The sequence below is a fragment of the Megalops cyprinoides genome, chromosome 15, assembly GCF_013368585.1.
Source record: "Megalops cyprinoides isolate fMegCyp1 chromosome 15, fMegCyp1.pri, whole genome shotgun sequence".
In the NCBI taxonomy this organism is placed as follows: Eukaryota; Metazoa; Chordata; class Actinopteri; order Elopiformes; family Megalopidae; genus Megalops; species Megalops cyprinoides.
In genome coordinates this window covers 486,693-502,945 of record NC_050597.1, presented here as the reverse complement: position 1 = coordinate 502,945, position 16,253 = coordinate 486,693, and the positions used below count along the sequence as shown (strand labels likewise).

The following is a 16,253-nucleotide window of genomic DNA, read 5'->3' as shown; positions in this document are numbered from 1 at the left end:
ATGATCCAAAATCAGTTTTTCTTTAATGTTTTCTATAACATTACCAAATAGCGCTTCAGCCGTAATCTCCTCAGCTTTCTGTTATCTTATGTCACTTTCATTGTCATTCACGTCACATGTCAAACTGATCCACACAGTAAACTGCCAGCACCTTGTCCTTCCTTATATACATAAACACCGATCGCACACTGAGCTCTAAAGCCAAATAAGGACATTTTGAAAGGTCTCAGGAACAGGGGGTTACGGACTGAGGTGACTGCTGTGATTAATGGCACAGTTCGTTTGACAAGCGTATCTTTTCAAATGATATAACGTGAACTTCGTTTCACTTTTTTCTACGTTTATACATTGCAGATAGAAAACCAGCTATAGCAGCAATGACGTATCTATTCCTCATCTGCCAGCCAGCATGACCTGCTAACCAACGTAGTATTAAATGCTTTAGCATCTCTGAAATACTGCTCTGGTACCATCGTGGCAGCGCAGTGAGCTCCGGTCCCGGTCCTGCAGCGTATCGCCCGGAGTCTCCTGTCTGCAGGAGCGGGGCTACCTGTTTTACCTGTTACCCACTCCCAGTTACCTATTCCATCAGTGGGCGCTGCTGAAGGCCATTGTTATTATGGGCTTTCCTTCGATATTTTGTTTTTAAAAATCTATGCAACACAGACTTTAAATGCATTGTTTTACAACTCAGTCAAAAAATAAAGCGATTGTTTGGTATCGCTTAGAGGCGCCCGTAAGGTCTGCCGTTTCTTACCCGGCCGGGATCATAAACGGCTTATGCATTCCACGAAGGATCCGGCACAATTCGTATTATTTTAATAACAATGAATTGGTCAATATCAATAACACTGATTCCTATTACATTTCACATATCGCCCTTCATAATAAACTTGGTTTCCAGAGCACCAATTGCAGAATGCTGCCCGCGCAGCTTTCAGAAAATATTACACTTTTGAAGGTGTGTTTCGATTGGAATTTCTGTTTATCGTCGATGTCATACAGGTCAGGGCAAAAATACGTGTAGTTTATTAATTTTAATGTTAATGATAAAATGTTATCATTATATAATCAAGATTGCATACATTTCTAATCATTAAATTATCGTTAGATATTATTTCCCCGCAGGAAAGTTTCCCACAACTCTTTACCATTTCGGCAAAGTTTTGTTGACGCCGTTAACCTGTTCTTATATTTGACGGCATGCCACCTGCTGCTACGTCACCGTGGCCTCGGCCAATGGCGTGAGCGCAGCACAGATTCTTTTCCGCGGCGCTCGTGGAATTCCAGCGGTTGGGTAATTAATGAGCGGACGGGAGCGCGCAGCGCACAGCGGAACGGGCTGCGCTTTCAGCAGGACGGTGCCCGAACCGGGTCACAGCGTGGATCTGCCCGCACAAACCTGGACTGTTCCGACACACCGAGCGCTTCTTTGCTGCTGTTGCTGTTGCTGTTACCGGATCTCATATAGGTAAGCAATATTTATATGAACCAAACTAGGCTGTGTTACAAAGTTAGTTATGCGTGCTTTTATGTCGATAACGTTAGTTCGTCTTTGCTGACCAAAACTGATTCTTTTGACTTGTCTGTTTTTGATTGGTGGCTATTTGCTGTCGTGAAGTATTTGACAGGTGATTGAAAACATTCACAGCTAATGCATTACCCGTAATTTAAAACATTCTCATACATCATATTGTGTGCTAATATAAATCTAGTTACTGAAACTGAGGTGTCAGGAAAAAAATGGAATGAAATCTGCTTATGAAAATAGCTTAAGCTGCCTTTGGAATGGGTCAATCAGTGTCCTACCCTTTCTGAGGATTTCAAGTTTGAAGTAACAAGTGGCCACACTGGATGGTTTTCACCGCTGCGCACAAAGGCGAATCTTCCGTGCGCGAAATGCTTGTGAAGTCCGCGTGTACTGCACTCCACCGCGCGCCTGCCTTTCCTCAAAAGGGAGTCCGTGTTTACTGCTCGTGCTTACTGCACGGGGGACTGCATTCAGGAAAAAATGTTTCGACCGGGGGAAACAATCATGCGTAAATTTAGTGATAAATGCTGGTCAGTCATTTAGGACAACATCATCTGAATTGCACTATTTCATTTATCTTTAAAATAATCAATTAGGTGTTATCGATTCCAGGCACGTGCCCTGCAGCAGCTGATGAGTGACAGCGCGCGGGATTGCCGGTGCATGTCCTTACATGGTGAGCTGCCTTCCCGCGCGCGGGCGGCTGTTTTCCAGCTCGCATGAGCCGGGATGGAGGAATGCTGCTTTAATAACGACCTTCATTTGATGTGATGTTAAAGTAACACAAAATCAACAATAGGTGCATGGCTGCTGACAGAACTGTCTGCTACTGGCCTCAGTCCTCATAAAAGGCAGAAGAGGGTCCTAACATCTTGAATATGCATAACTTTGCAATATGATCCACAGTATAGGATCCCCTAAAATTCTGTGTATTTGCAGTGCCTCATCCATTTCATTTCTCACATTTGAGATGAATGTCATTGGGTCTGACACTTTGATTTACTCCTAGATATATCTACTGGTATTCAGATCAATTCTACACAATTAGAAGGTTGCTGCTGGTCAGTTATTCAAAAATCTTCTGCTCACTCATGGTGGCAGGTCAGATTGTATCAAACCTTTATCAGTTTTCACAGTGGTGATAAAGGGTTTCAGCTACGCACAGGGTGTGATTGTAGGGGGGGTGGGGGGTGGGGGGTGCTGGGTGGGGGAGGGGATGCATTTGTATTTGAGTCGGATCATGAAGGCACCTCTGCTGAGAGAATAATGCTAAACACATACTGCACTTTAGTTTTTCTCACTGTATCAGCACCATAGCATTTGCATACATTATGGCAGAATTATCAGGACAGAATCCATTCGTTTCCAACAAATTCTCCAACTATTATGGTGAAATATATTGATCTCATTCAATTTATGTGTGGCATTATCACCATGATTTAAAATGAAAATGTTCTAATAATCTGGAGGCTCTACCATCATGTCAGTTTCAACTGTCTACCTGTGATTCCCCGTCTTGCACAGATACAAGGCCTGCAGGAAGCGGTGCAGCCTCCGGAATGGTGCTGTGTCTTATGAAGGCTTAAAGATCAGGAATCATGAGTAAAGTAAATTCTGAATTTGATGGGTCTGTTGCCTTCACTCCTACCATCTGTGTTCATGTCAGATGTTTGAAAGCCCTGCGTTTCTGTGGACAGGTCTGTCCCCCGCAGTGGTCTCCATGCTGTGACTCTGAGTGCGTTTGATGTGTTGTATTAGCTGTGATCTGACAGTGTGGTAATAGGCGTGTGGGGCTTTCTCTGCTGTTCCAGTTTATGTGGCTGTTATGGCAGCGGTGGTGCATTATTATGGCCTGAGTCAGGGCTGCCTTCTCATCGCTCTGATTAACAGCTTCTCCTGTCTGAGCTGGTACAGAGGATGGATGTCTGTCTGTCTCATACCCTCAGACCGCGTCTCTCCTGTGCATGTGATTGGCTGTGAGCGTGTTTAAGCCCTCCGGGCATGGTCACCCACATCGCTGATGGGTTTGACTGTCATTAACACAAACAGGCGGATGTAAATCAGATAAATATGTAATCAATTCACCAGGACAACCTTCATTGAAATGCATGAGGCTCACAGTCCGCATGCAGCACAATGTTAAACCGACTAACAAAAGGAAAAATCATTAAATATTTGCAAACAAATATTTATAGCCAAGCTATTTGCCTTTAATATATTTAAGTCCGGGAGATTTTATTTTTCCTTCACTCTCACTTGGCAGTCACTGATACTGACAATAACTGCCTGTTACCACACGTTTTCATGCAATTCAAGTGAGCAAAGACATAGCTGCCTTTTAGACATTACATTAGAAAAAAGCATTTTTTTTTACATTGTTCATTGTTGGACAGAGTAAAAGTGTTAATTTGAGAGGAATGTTTGAATAAAATGCGCAGTGTGCACATCGTATGAGGACGTGGTCAAGTCCAGTAAATGCAGCTTGTGGGGCGTGGAGCGTTCAGTGTGTGACTGTGTGTTCTGCCGCAGGAGCTGCTTCTGGGAACTCGTGTCTCTGCAGCTTTGTGTTTTTGTCCACTGGGTAACTCTTTTTCTCATACATAATTGAAAAGATGAATTACCTAGTTCTTCAACTGCGTAATAAAGGATTAATTGATTAGTTAATGGCAGTATGCAAAGCAGTGATGTTTGAGTTTCAGTGTACCTAACCTACATGATTTTACATTCAGTTGGCTGGTTAAGGACAGCTCAGGGTGTGAAAACATTAGCTCATATCACAGAGCCAAAGAATAGGGAAGAGAACATGCCTGGTCTTCCAGCAAATGTTGCCCAGCACTAGTGACATTAGGCAAAAGAAAACAGTACCTGAACTGAGGTCTTTGCTGTGAAATAAAATCTTACGCTATACCTCTTGAAGGTGATAGTTGTGGATGTGGTCACTAAAGGGACATTCTAATTTAATTATTCTATTTACGGTAATCATGGTAAGAAGCCATTTATTATCGGGATTAAGTAAGTCTGTTGGGCGGTGCTGTTGTGCTGTTTGGTTGTGTAGCAGTACATGAGTGTGAAGAGTGTCCCGTTAGTGGTTTCAGTCAGCCAGAGTGACACCAGCATCAAGCAGGTTGCACTCCAAATGTAGGAAATGTGGGCAGCTGTGTGGCACAGCTTTAAACAGCGTGGATCATACCAAAAAGGTTGTTGGTTTGATTCCCAGCCACCACTGTTTCATTGGCCAAGGCACCTAACATTATTTGCCTTAGTAGAATGTCCTGGTGTATGTAACAATGTGTAAAAATGTGTGTCAGTGTGTTCATTTGAACTGTTGCATGACTCTATCATATCTGAAGCACCATGCATTTCTGTGTGATATTATTGCATTTTGAACAGAATGCAATCTTGCAAAAAAGTGTCTAATAGGCTTTCATTAATAGGCTCATTCATGAATTTTTTATTAACTACCAGTTTGGGAATCAATACAATTTTATAACAATTGGGGAAAAAAACATGGTACATTAGGTGTACTTTGATAGCTTGAAACACGTTTTCCAATGTTCTTTTGAATTATGAAGTCAGTACATGTACTGTATTCCAATTAACAGTTGGACAATGGAAGAGAGGAAGTCAAATTTAAATTCGGAGAGATAATGCATCTACATACTGTCAAGGCTAAGGCTTCGGTATTAATAAACAGTAACTTTATGTAGGAAACGGAGACCTTTATCAAGTAAAATTGGATGTGCTGTCTGAAAATGTGATTTCTCACCTTCAAAGAACACCACGAACATCAACAATAACATTCATGAATTTTGATAGAATTTTTACGGTCACCTCTTGAGGTTGCTCTGCGGCTGTCTGCTATACCAACTCAGTCTTCAAATTTTCACTTTCAGAAAATGGGTCCTTTTAATCCCCCGGCTGTATCTCTCCTAATTCTCACTACAAAGTCTAGTGTGCCAAATTTCAGGGTGCAAGGCCTTTGATTCTGGGATTGTAAGGAAATGGATGAAGAATGTTGTTTTCTAGGGGCGCTGGGTATAATATACACATTGTAGTGGTCTGATCTTTGAAGTAATCCAGTGAAAGCTGTGGAAATAGCCCCCTTTCCCGAGATCGTGCTGAAATCATGCCAGGTTCCACACCAGTCTGTTTTATCATTCTGTGTTTTGGACTTTGACTATTGAACCACATTTCCCAGTAAGGTGCACCAACTCTCAAAAATGTTCGGAAATATAATTTACCACAATAATCTGTAATGTATGAGTCCTGAGTGGCTTTGAACACAGACTGAGCCCTGTGGCCCATGTTTGATGGCCATGTGTTTGACTACCCCACTGTAGTGCACCATTGGCATGCCAGTGTATCGGAGCATCATCTGACCTCGGAACTGGCTTTCATAAAGGGGAAAAAGGCATGGAAATTCAGTAATAAGCACATTTGAGTGACAAAGAATAATGTCATACTAATGAAATAGGTTATGAATATCTGAACCTCAGAGATGCTTTTCTGGGTGCAGTCCTCATAATTGGTTATAGGAAACTGTATTTCGGTTGTTACATTACATTATTGGCATTTAGCAGACACACTTATCCAGAGTGACTTACATCAATTACAAGTTTTGACAATGTTATCCATTTATACAGCTGGATATTTACTGAGGCAGTTGTGGGTTAAGTACCTTGCTCAAGGGTACAGCAGCAGTGCCCCTGTGGGGAATTGAACCAGCAACCTTTCGGTTACGAGTTCTGCTCCTTAGAATAGAATAGAATAGACTTTATTGTCATTGCACGGTGGGGGTGCAACGAAATTGTGGGAAAGTAGAGAGCCTTGAGCCGCTGCGTCCGTACGCGCCACCATCTTAGGTCTAGGTCACTACACCACTACACCACCGGCTGGTTGTGCACTGGACTCGTCCCGCAGTGGTAACCTCTGCAGTCACTCAGCAGTGCTGAGTGCTGAACGCTCTGCTGCCGTACAATCACACACAGCGCACTGCAGTGGGGCAGGTGCTCATTGGAGGACATGCATCTCCTCTGACATCATGCAAGCGATATGCTGCTGCCTGAATCACAGGGTGCCTGAAAGTGCTGAGACTTGGAAACCTTGGCCCACCTCCCCACCCCCCTCCCCGGTGGAACAGAGCCAAGTGCAGTGGGTTCCTGCTCGTTTTCAGCAAATGGTACCGTTGGGGTGGAGTTCAGCCTGCGTTCAGGTGCTTTAACCACTGAGCCACTCAGGAGCCACTCTTTCTGTTTCACTGTGAAAGGATTTATCTGAGTTTATTCCATTACAAAATTTCTTCCACTTTTGTTATTAAAGTGCTATTGTACCAGGGAAGTTAATGGGGGAAAAAAGGGTCTTGGAATTATGGGAAATTAAGAGCGCTATGATACCCTGTGATTTGGCTGTGATCTTGTGGGCTCAGGACAAATATTATTGTGACGGTGTGTTCACTGAGAGACAAGCTTTACCAAACAGTTTATTCTGCTGTGTGAGGCTTCTTTCATAGCATGAGTTTTCTGACAACTGAGAATAACCTCCTCACCTAATATTTTTCTGTTCTTGAAGAAAAAAACAGAAATACTAAGAATGTTTTAAAAGGCATGATATTGTTCACTGTCATCTTTTGAACTATAAGTGAATGTTTCTGTTTTTGTAGCTCCTCAACTTGTTAGAATTTCTTGGCTTCTACTTTCATTGGCAATCTGAGATTCCGGCGTTTAATGACTCCCTTAATGAAACCCACTCAAACACAAATTGCTTTGTGTCTGGACTGCATTTTTCCTCTCGGAAAAGTGGTGTTTATGAAGATGTTCCTGTAATTACATTTCTGATTATATCACAGTATGTTTATATATAATTGGATTGGGACTAGTCAAGTTTGCTAAATAGTTAATGGCAACTTCAACCTTTTGCTTTCTTTGCTTTCTTCCATTTTATTTAAGTACACTGTACGTTGCTGACACACACTTGTGTGAAGCCTCCAACACAGGTGTGTCCACTCCTTACTGTGCTGGAGAAACAGACTTTAGTGGATGCTTGGACACAGAAGTGCAAAGGAAGTGTAGGTACACTCGCTCTGCTGAAGGGCTCCTGAAAGGTTTCCAAACTCCAAAGATCAGGGACAGTTTGGTAAGCAGTACATGGGACCTCAAACCTCCATAATGTTTTAGCATTTAATTTTATTCATGAACCTCAGGGATATTCTTTTTCAAGGGGTGCTTTGAGGTAAAACAGAAAAATGACTCATTCAGATCAATGAGTGATGGATGGCATGTGATGGCTCCACCCACCGTGCGCTTGAGGAGGCCTTCCTGTCCAATCACTGCTGAGGAGGCCTGCAGTGCCATTGGGAGGGATGGCAACGGTCACAATCAGCCTGAAACCTGAGGTTAAAAGACCATTAAATGACCAATAAAGTGGCTAAATAATTTTGGGGGATTGTGCACAGCCTGAGATGGGAGTGATTAAAGGAATTAAGTGTTTGACAGGTCTTTCTGTCTCTGGGAGTCATTAGCACTTCAAATGGGCCTCCTCAGTGTGTCTGTATTAAGGCTCTTTACTCATTGTAATTAGATTAATCATCTGATGTTTCCATTTTCTAAAGAATGTGAAATGTCCTCATTCCATGAACAGATGCAGCATTTTTGACTCTTTCCTTACAAGGTCAAACATGTCCATTTTCCTACTGTTGGTCTTGGAATGGTACATAGTTGGACACCTAGAAATATTTTTGTGATAAAAACAAGAAGCTTCTCTGATCTGTGTTATTAATGTGTGACTGCCTTCATATCATTTCATTGTAGTTTGTCAGGTGAGATTTCATTTGCAGTTGGATATGCATGCGGTGCAGTTTGGGGGTGTGTGTGCGCGATGCAGTTTGGGGGGGGGTGTGTGTGCAGTGCAGTGGGTTAAACACAAGCACCAGCAGGCAGGTACTGCTATACCATGCTGCTGTGTCAGTCTGTCCGCTGACTTCATATGGCACAGAGGCAGTGTGGGGTGTGTTGAGGCTGTTCTGTGGCTGTGTGGGGGAGGCAGTGTGGGGTGTGTTGAGGCTGTTCTTTGGCTGTGTGGGGGAGGCAGTGTGGGGTGTGTTGAGGCTGTTCTGTGGCTGTGTGGTTGGAGGCAGTGTGGGGTGTGTTGAGGCGGTTCTGTGGCCGTGTGGGGGAGGCAGTGTGGGGTGTGTTGAGGCTGTTCTGTGGACGTGTGGTGGAGGCAGTGTGGGGTGTGTTGAGGCTGTTCTGTGGCTTTGTGGTGGAGGCAGTGTGGGGTGTGTTTAGGCTGTTCTGTGGCTGTGTGGTTGGAGGCAGTGTGGGGTGTGTTGAGGCTGTTCTGTGGCTGTGTGGTGGAGGCAGTGTGGGGTGTGTTGAGGCTGTTCTGTGGCTGTGTGGGGGAGGCAGTGTGGGGTGTGTTGAGGCTGTTCTGTGGCTGTGTGGTTGGAGGCAGTGTGGGGTGTGTTGAGGCTGTTCTGTGGCCGTGTGGGGGAGGCAGTGTGGGGTGTGTTGAGGCTGTTCTGTGGCTGTGTGGGGGAGGCAGTGTGGGGTGTGTTGAGGTGGCTGTGTGGTTGGAGGCAGTGTGGGGTGTGTTGAGGCTGTGCAGGCTGGTGCTGGGTAGTGGTGCAGTCCTGGGAGTTGCCTGGTACAGGATTTAAGAACTGTTATGTGAGTAATACCACCTGGTAATACCAGCAGGAATCCCAGATCTTGCGTGGCTTTCCGGTCCTGAACCTCAGAAGATGCACCCCGCGGAGAGGAGCTGATTGGATTACTGTGGGTTTTTCATGTCTAATGATCTTCAGAACCTAGATATGAAAAATGCGTCATATGCCTGCATGGCTGTCTTTACCTCATGCCACATTTCCTCAGTACAGAGGAGAGAAAGAAAGTCATCTAATGCTGTTAAAAACAAATCAAATTTCAAGCTTGATTCTGTTACGGCCCTGGCCCCTGCAGCAGAGTGAGCCACTGTTCTCCTGAGGATGCTTCCAGCTGTTCTGTGTGCCGTTGCTCTGTACAGCCACAGACAGGGGAGTTTTTATCCATTAATAACGTGTGAAGTCTCTTCTCTTCCATCCCTGTGGCTTTTATGGAAATTAATTGGCATGTGGTCGTGTGCTTCACAGGGATGTGTCTGCTGCCCCCCAGGTCAGAGGTTCCGGTGGGGCCACCGCCTCGCTACACTGCTGCCAATCACAGAACAGAACCCATCTCCTGTACACCTATTGCAAGGGCTGGAGTGGAGCAGCCTTTCATATTTGGTGTTTTGTTCAGCCTGGGCGTGCGGGGGACCCTGTGTGTGCTCTGCTGTGGCTTTTAGGATATTCTCTCCCCGTCTGGCCCTTACAAAACATACATTTGGGTTTTTTTCCGCCAACTTATTTCTGCTGTGGCAAACACCCACGGCATATCCAGCTCCACAGAGCCGAGCACATAGCAGCATAGTGCTTTCCAGACCACCAAATCTCAGCTCTTCAGCACAGCTTTGAGAGTCATTCCATCAAAATTACTTTTCATCTTCTGCCCATGGTGTAACGTAGCAGAGCACATGGGAAATTAAAGGGATGCTTTTCTTTCCACTTTCTAACCTGCATTATATGCAGAGTAACTCGGTGCACTCCTTACAAAACCTGGCTGCTAGGCTGTTTAGTTTCAATTACTGTCACAATTTTCATGGTATCTGATTTCTTTATAGACATAAAGTACTTAAAATTAATGGTAATTAAGAGTAATCGTGTTAATCAGTTGGCACTGAATTAAAAAAAAAAAAAAAAAAAGTTTATTCAAGTTTAAAGTTAAATGTCAATTGATCTTTCCCTAAGCGTATTTTTGACAGAATAACTTTTTTTTTTTTTTTTTTTTTTATTTCGCTGTAACAGCCTATTTGTATTTGTACCTCAAAAATCAGCTGTCATTAACCTGTGTGTCTCTGATTGTGTCTCTCAAACTCAACCCTTCTCAGCAGCAAGCAGTTAATACTGCCTAAATTGGGCTGCCCTATAACTGCGGGAGAGGGCGTATCTACAGAGAGCTGCCCTGTAACTGTGCGGGAGAGGGCGTATCCACAGAGAGCTACCTTGTAACACTGCGGGAGAGGGCGTGGCTACAGAGAGCTGCCATGTAACTGTGCGGGAGAGGGTGTGGCTACAGACAGCTGCCCTTATGAAACTAAGCAAACCTTTCATGAAAAACTGGAATGAGAAGTTTATTATTTTCATGCTGTCTGTATAGATATCAATAGCAGTCCCAGGTTACTTGCACCTTGACAAACATACCCATTTTGGCTCAGATTATGAGACCTGACAAGAACAGTGTGTAAGTACCGCCAAACACATTTTACAGGATTTCTATTATCCTGCACTTTAAAAGTGATAATGATCAGGAGATTATCCCAGCAATGTAAAAAGCTGGCAAGACTTAAAAGTGTCTATGAACAATAATGTAGGAGTTTAACTGCAGTTTGAAAGACAGGTATTACAATCAACTTTTCAAGCTGTTAGCCTAGATAAATTGAAACTTTCCTTTACGTAACTGTATTCTGTAATCTGTATTCACATTCTGTGGTCTGCCAGTCGAACTTATTTTTACGCTGAGTTCACTGGCAATGTGACATCCTGCTTCCCTCTTCTTCTCCTCTAGCTTTGAGCTGATGCCTCAGACCCTCGTCTAACAGCGCTGAACCTTTAAGCCCTGCTCTACCAAGAAATTTCTCCATTTTCTTTTTCTCCATTGTGTTTGTGTTCAGTGAATTAGTATGCTAATGCTAATTCTTTTTACCTTTTTGCACTTTTTTTCAAGGACTTTGCCTAAATCATTTAATAAGACACAGACTAATATTCCAGTCCCTCCCATATAGAAATAGCAGGCAAAGGCTGCACAACATTCAAAGACTTACAGATTATTGGTGCAAACTTTCCAGTGCTCCGCTATCTTGTTTAGACATCTTCTGGTAGTTTGCCTCTGGTCAAGTGCTGCTTTGACCTCATTTGAAGACAAAAAATGCATTTCCTCTGTTGGAGCCCGTAGAGATTTCTCTATAAAGTCCAGACAAAATCTTGTGATTGTGTAGAAAGAGCAGGACATACACATTGTGCTGAATCTAGGAGGATGACTTGAACCTGAGCAATATTGCAGCTCGAGTGAATGACCAAAGCCCAGGTGAGAGCAGAGTGTAGTTTTACTGGTCAGGTGGATTCATTTTGATGGTAAACGTTTTGTAAAAATGTTATGGCACGCAAGGCTGGCATCCAGCTCATTACTTAGTTTAAAGATCCTGTCATTACATGTATAAAGATAGTATCTGTTTTACACAGAGTATTGTTTTGGTCCAGTCCAGTCTTCTGGCTGGTAGGCTAGCAAGTGCATTCAAAATTATGAGGAAAGTTTTGATTGCGACATCCAGGGTTGTTTTTTTGATGAAATCGTAGAGAACGCTTTCATACAGGTAAGGCTGTACATTTCCATAGCAGTCCATTAAAGTGGTGTGTGACCATGATCGGACAGTAGGCATCATTCGGATTGGCTCAGTTCCCCAATACAGAGCAGAGAGAGGGGGGAGCTGTTAAATCATCTCGACCTTCCGTTTCTAAAGTTTTGAAAAATATACTGAGGAAGCTGACTTTGTTTGACTCTTTGATCTTGTTTTCTTACTTTGATTATTTACTTATTAAATATTGTAGTATAACCAAATGTAATTGATTCATAAATATCTATTTAGCAGGGAAGTGGTCAGAGTCATTTCCTCTCTCTGTACTTTAATGACTTCTGCCGCCCCTTGCTATTTCTCTGGAAAACAGAATACTTCAGCCATCATCATTAGAATATGTCTATTTTTTAACATCCTCTCCTTTTGCCCAGCTCTCAGGGTGAGTTTCACTTGTTCCTTTCATGATCTTTGCATTTCAGAGTCCAATTGAACTTTTTTGTTTGTCTCAGAAAAAAAAATAACTTCAAGGCAAGACATTTTCAGTGCTGTTAACTCTGTGTGCTGGTAAGGATCCCATTGTAGGGTTCTTGCATGGATTACAACAAGCCGTGTGTATCAAGTGTGAAAACAGCTTTTCAGCAGATTTCCTCTGCTGAGGTTTGGTTGAGAACTCTAGGATATGTAATACATGTATTTTGGTTGGACATCACAAAATACTGACCTTTTAGATGATTTTTCAGTTATGACCACAATCAGACAGACCTGACAACCTGCAAAATGCAAACGGGCAAAACGGCATTGCATGGATAATGGCCACCACCATGCTTTATCTCATGCTAGGGTCATATATCGATGTTGTGCATGTTTTTTAATGATCAAGTGATTTGTGAATTTTTCAAGCAATATTGAATCTGGCTACAATGGACTTTCCATTAATTTCCCCTCCACACAGAGGCTGTCAGTACGCTTATAATGGGCATAATGAACCATTGCCTTTCTGCCAGCAGTCTACCATGATTTAAAAGCAAATTATCCCCTGGTATGCATGGGCAGGCACAATAAGCCAGGCAGGTCTGAGGTGCTGAAGTTTGGGGCAAATGCCTTGAATGACAATGCATGCTCTGTCACCTCGGATACGGCATGAGTGTCCTGCTTGGCACTGCATGCTGGAGGTCACTCTGTTTTCTTGTCCAGACGTTTTCCCCTCTCGATCTCTGTGCACCTTTGTCCTTTCAATGTTTCAAGGTCATAGGTAGCCATTTTCACAGGTCAGTGATAGTGCGCAGGAGGGATCAGAAATCCTGGCCCTCACATGAAGGGGAACATAGGCCAGTTGAACACCTTGCTGTGGAGGCGGTGGGTTATCTCCCTTTGGATTTGGTAAATCCCTTTCAGAGGGAGATTGCCTGGCATCACATGGTATGGGTTTTGAACTGACAGATGAGGGACTACAAACTCCTCTCCTCCAGACCTGCAGGGTGCACAGTGTATCTGTGTGTCTATCTGAGAGATGTCAGTTTTCAATACTTTACAGTGCTTTCAGTAATGGCCACGGACACTAATTTACATGGATTTGATGTAAGATATCAGCTATGTTGTAATAGGAGGGGCTGCCGGTTAGCAGGCTGTGGTGAACTCCATGGTGATCAGCAGTAGGGAGGAAGCAGGATGTAGGGGATGTGTGTATGTTGGGTGTTAAATACAGTGCTCCCTGCTGACTTCAGCTCCTCTGTCGCAGGACCGAGCGCCAGGAAGGCTCACTATGCTGAGGCTAATGCTGTTGCCGGAGACCATGACAGGAACATATTCTTAAATATATTTATATTCATTAACAAAAACTACTTTAATGTTCATTAACTTGGTTAATGCTGGCAGAAGCCACACAAGACGGAGGCTTTTCAGCACACTGATACATGCTGTGATACGTCACCCACATTGAGTTACCTCACTCAGCATGTACTCACCACTGGGCAGATTGCTGAAGACTCACACTTTATCTCAAAGAGCAAAATACATATCCTTCAGGGGAATAAAGGAAATAACCATGTGTTTATAACTATTTGGTTTCTATATGTGCTTAGGCATTAGTTGCTACATAAAAGTTTACCAATTATGTATATTATTTTCTAGTCTGTATCTTCTTGAGCCACTGCACAAATATATACTGGGCCAGTTTTGCAGATGCGGTTTAAGCCTATTCCTGCACTGAAAATCACTTTGAATGAACATCTCCTTTGAAAATTATATGTAGACCAGGAGCAGGCTTAATCTGGGTCTGGGAAACTCGCCCAGTCAACTATTCTTTAGTGTGACGGCATGCTGACGCAGCATGAAGTTTTCCTGCTTCTAGTTCTGGCACCATGTATTTTGTTTTTGTTTTGTTAATTATGATATTCAGGTGTCCTTATAACTGTCCAGAATCCTTACATGATGTTCAGGTGTGACCGTGTTAAATAATGCCGGACTCAGACTACACGATTTTGTTTTAGCCGACAAATTTCCAGCATCGGGCCCGATTGTGAACATTGAGAACGACGCCGAACGACGAACGGGCCTTGTAATGTGACATAATCGACGAACATCGATGTGGCGTCTGGGACGCCCCATGACACCCCGACGAAAAGTCTAGCATGTCAGAATTTTTTGAGAATCTCCCACGACGTGTTCTGAAGTTGACCAATGGGATGACAGAGTGCTCTCTGCAAACATGGAAATTAGGAATAGTAACAGTATATTATTGTTAAACGGCGGTGATATTATTTTAATTGTGGTTACACATAAAGTGTTACAGTAACTGCCAGTTGCGTGGCGTTACAGTAATAACAGTAATCAGTATTATTATCATATTTGTTACTTAAAGTGCATTTACACTACTTGTAGAAATCGTGTACTAGAGACAACGAGGCACATTCTGTATCTGCGATTTAGGAGCTGATAGCAAATTCTCCGGTGTAACATTAATGCGTGAACTCGGCAGCAACAACACACGCCATGATTGACACTTTTTTGACCCACCTCCCCGACGACACACAAGGACGTGAACGATGGTTGGTCGGGGTCAAACTTGTAGTGTTGCCAGTCTCCCGACCAAAACGAGGCTCGATTTTATGGAATTATGAATGCCTAGTCTGACACAGTGACCGTCGTGAAAGACAAAAAAAATCGTGTAGTCTGAACCCGACATAAGATGCACGCGTACCTGTTCACTGATGCATGGTAGTGCATGGCAAGTGCCATCTCACCTATAAGAGCTTATTGGACATCCCATTCCAAAACCATGGGCATTAATATGGAGTTGCCCCCCCTTTGCTGCTATAACAGCCTCCACTCTTCTGGGAAGGCTTTCCACAAGATTTTGGAATGTGTCTGTGGGAAATTGTGCCCATTCAGCCAAAAGAGCATTTGTGAGATCAGGCACTGATGTTGGACAAGAAGGCCTGGCTCCCAATCAGTGTTCTAATTCATCCCAAAGGTGTTCAGTGGGGTTGAGGTCAGGGCTCTGTGCAGGCCACTGGAGTTCCTCCACACCAAACTCGTCAAACCATGTGTTTAAGTTGGAAGCATACAATTGTCTAAAATGTCTTTGTATGCTGTAGCATTAATGTTACCCTTCACTGGAACTAAGGGGCCTAGCCCAAACCCTGAAAAACAGTTCCAGACCATTATTCCTCCCCCACCAAAAATTTTACAGTAGGCACTGTGCATTCCGATAGGTAGCACTCTCCTGGCATCTGCCAAACCCAGATTCGTCCATCAGACTGCCAGAGAGTGAAGTGTGATTCATCACTCCAGAGAACGCGTTTCCAGTGCTCCAGAGGCCATGGAAACCCATTTCACGAGGCTCCCGACGCACAGTTCTTGTGCTGATGTTGCAGTCAGAGACAGTCTGGAACTCTGTAGTGAGTGATTCAACAGAGAATAGGCAGTTTTTACGTTCTACACACTTCAGCACTGTACGGCCCTGCTCTGTAAGTTTGCGTGGTCTACCGCTTTGTGGCTGAGCTGTTGTTGCTCCTACACGCATCCACTTGACAATGATAGCACTTACAGGTGACCGGGGCAGATCTAGCAGGGCAGAAATTTCGTGAACTGACTTGTGGCAAAGATGGCATCCTATGACAGTGCCACGTTTAAAGTCACTGAGCTCTCCAGTACGACCCATTCTACTTCCAAGGTTTGTCTATGGAGATTGCATGGCTATGTGCTTGATTTTATGCACCTGTTAACAGTCGGTGTGGCTGAAACACCTGAACTCAATAATTAGGAGGGGTGTCCACATACTTTTGGCCATATAGTG

At 43.6% G+C, this 16,253-nt stretch overlaps 1 protein-coding gene across 3 annotated transcripts in view; it reads left to right on the top strand.

The window, feature by feature from the left end:
* The window catches only part of LOC118789792 (muscarinic acetylcholine receptor M3-like), a 106,845-nt gene that overhangs the window by 15,509 nt on the left and 75,083 nt on the right, over window positions 1–16,253 (top strand). Inside the window, exon 1 of one of the 3 annotated variants that reach the window (XM_036546429.1) lies at window positions 1,324–1,471. The exons of 1 other annotated variant lie outside the window; for it this stretch is intronic. The gene's annotated coding sequence lies outside the window, so the exon portion shown is untranslated. Of the gene's footprint in view, window positions 1–1,323; window positions 1,472–11,635; window positions 11,689–16,253 lie in introns of those variants that run through there. One more of the 3 variants, XM_036546431.1, reaches the window with a different exon arrangement.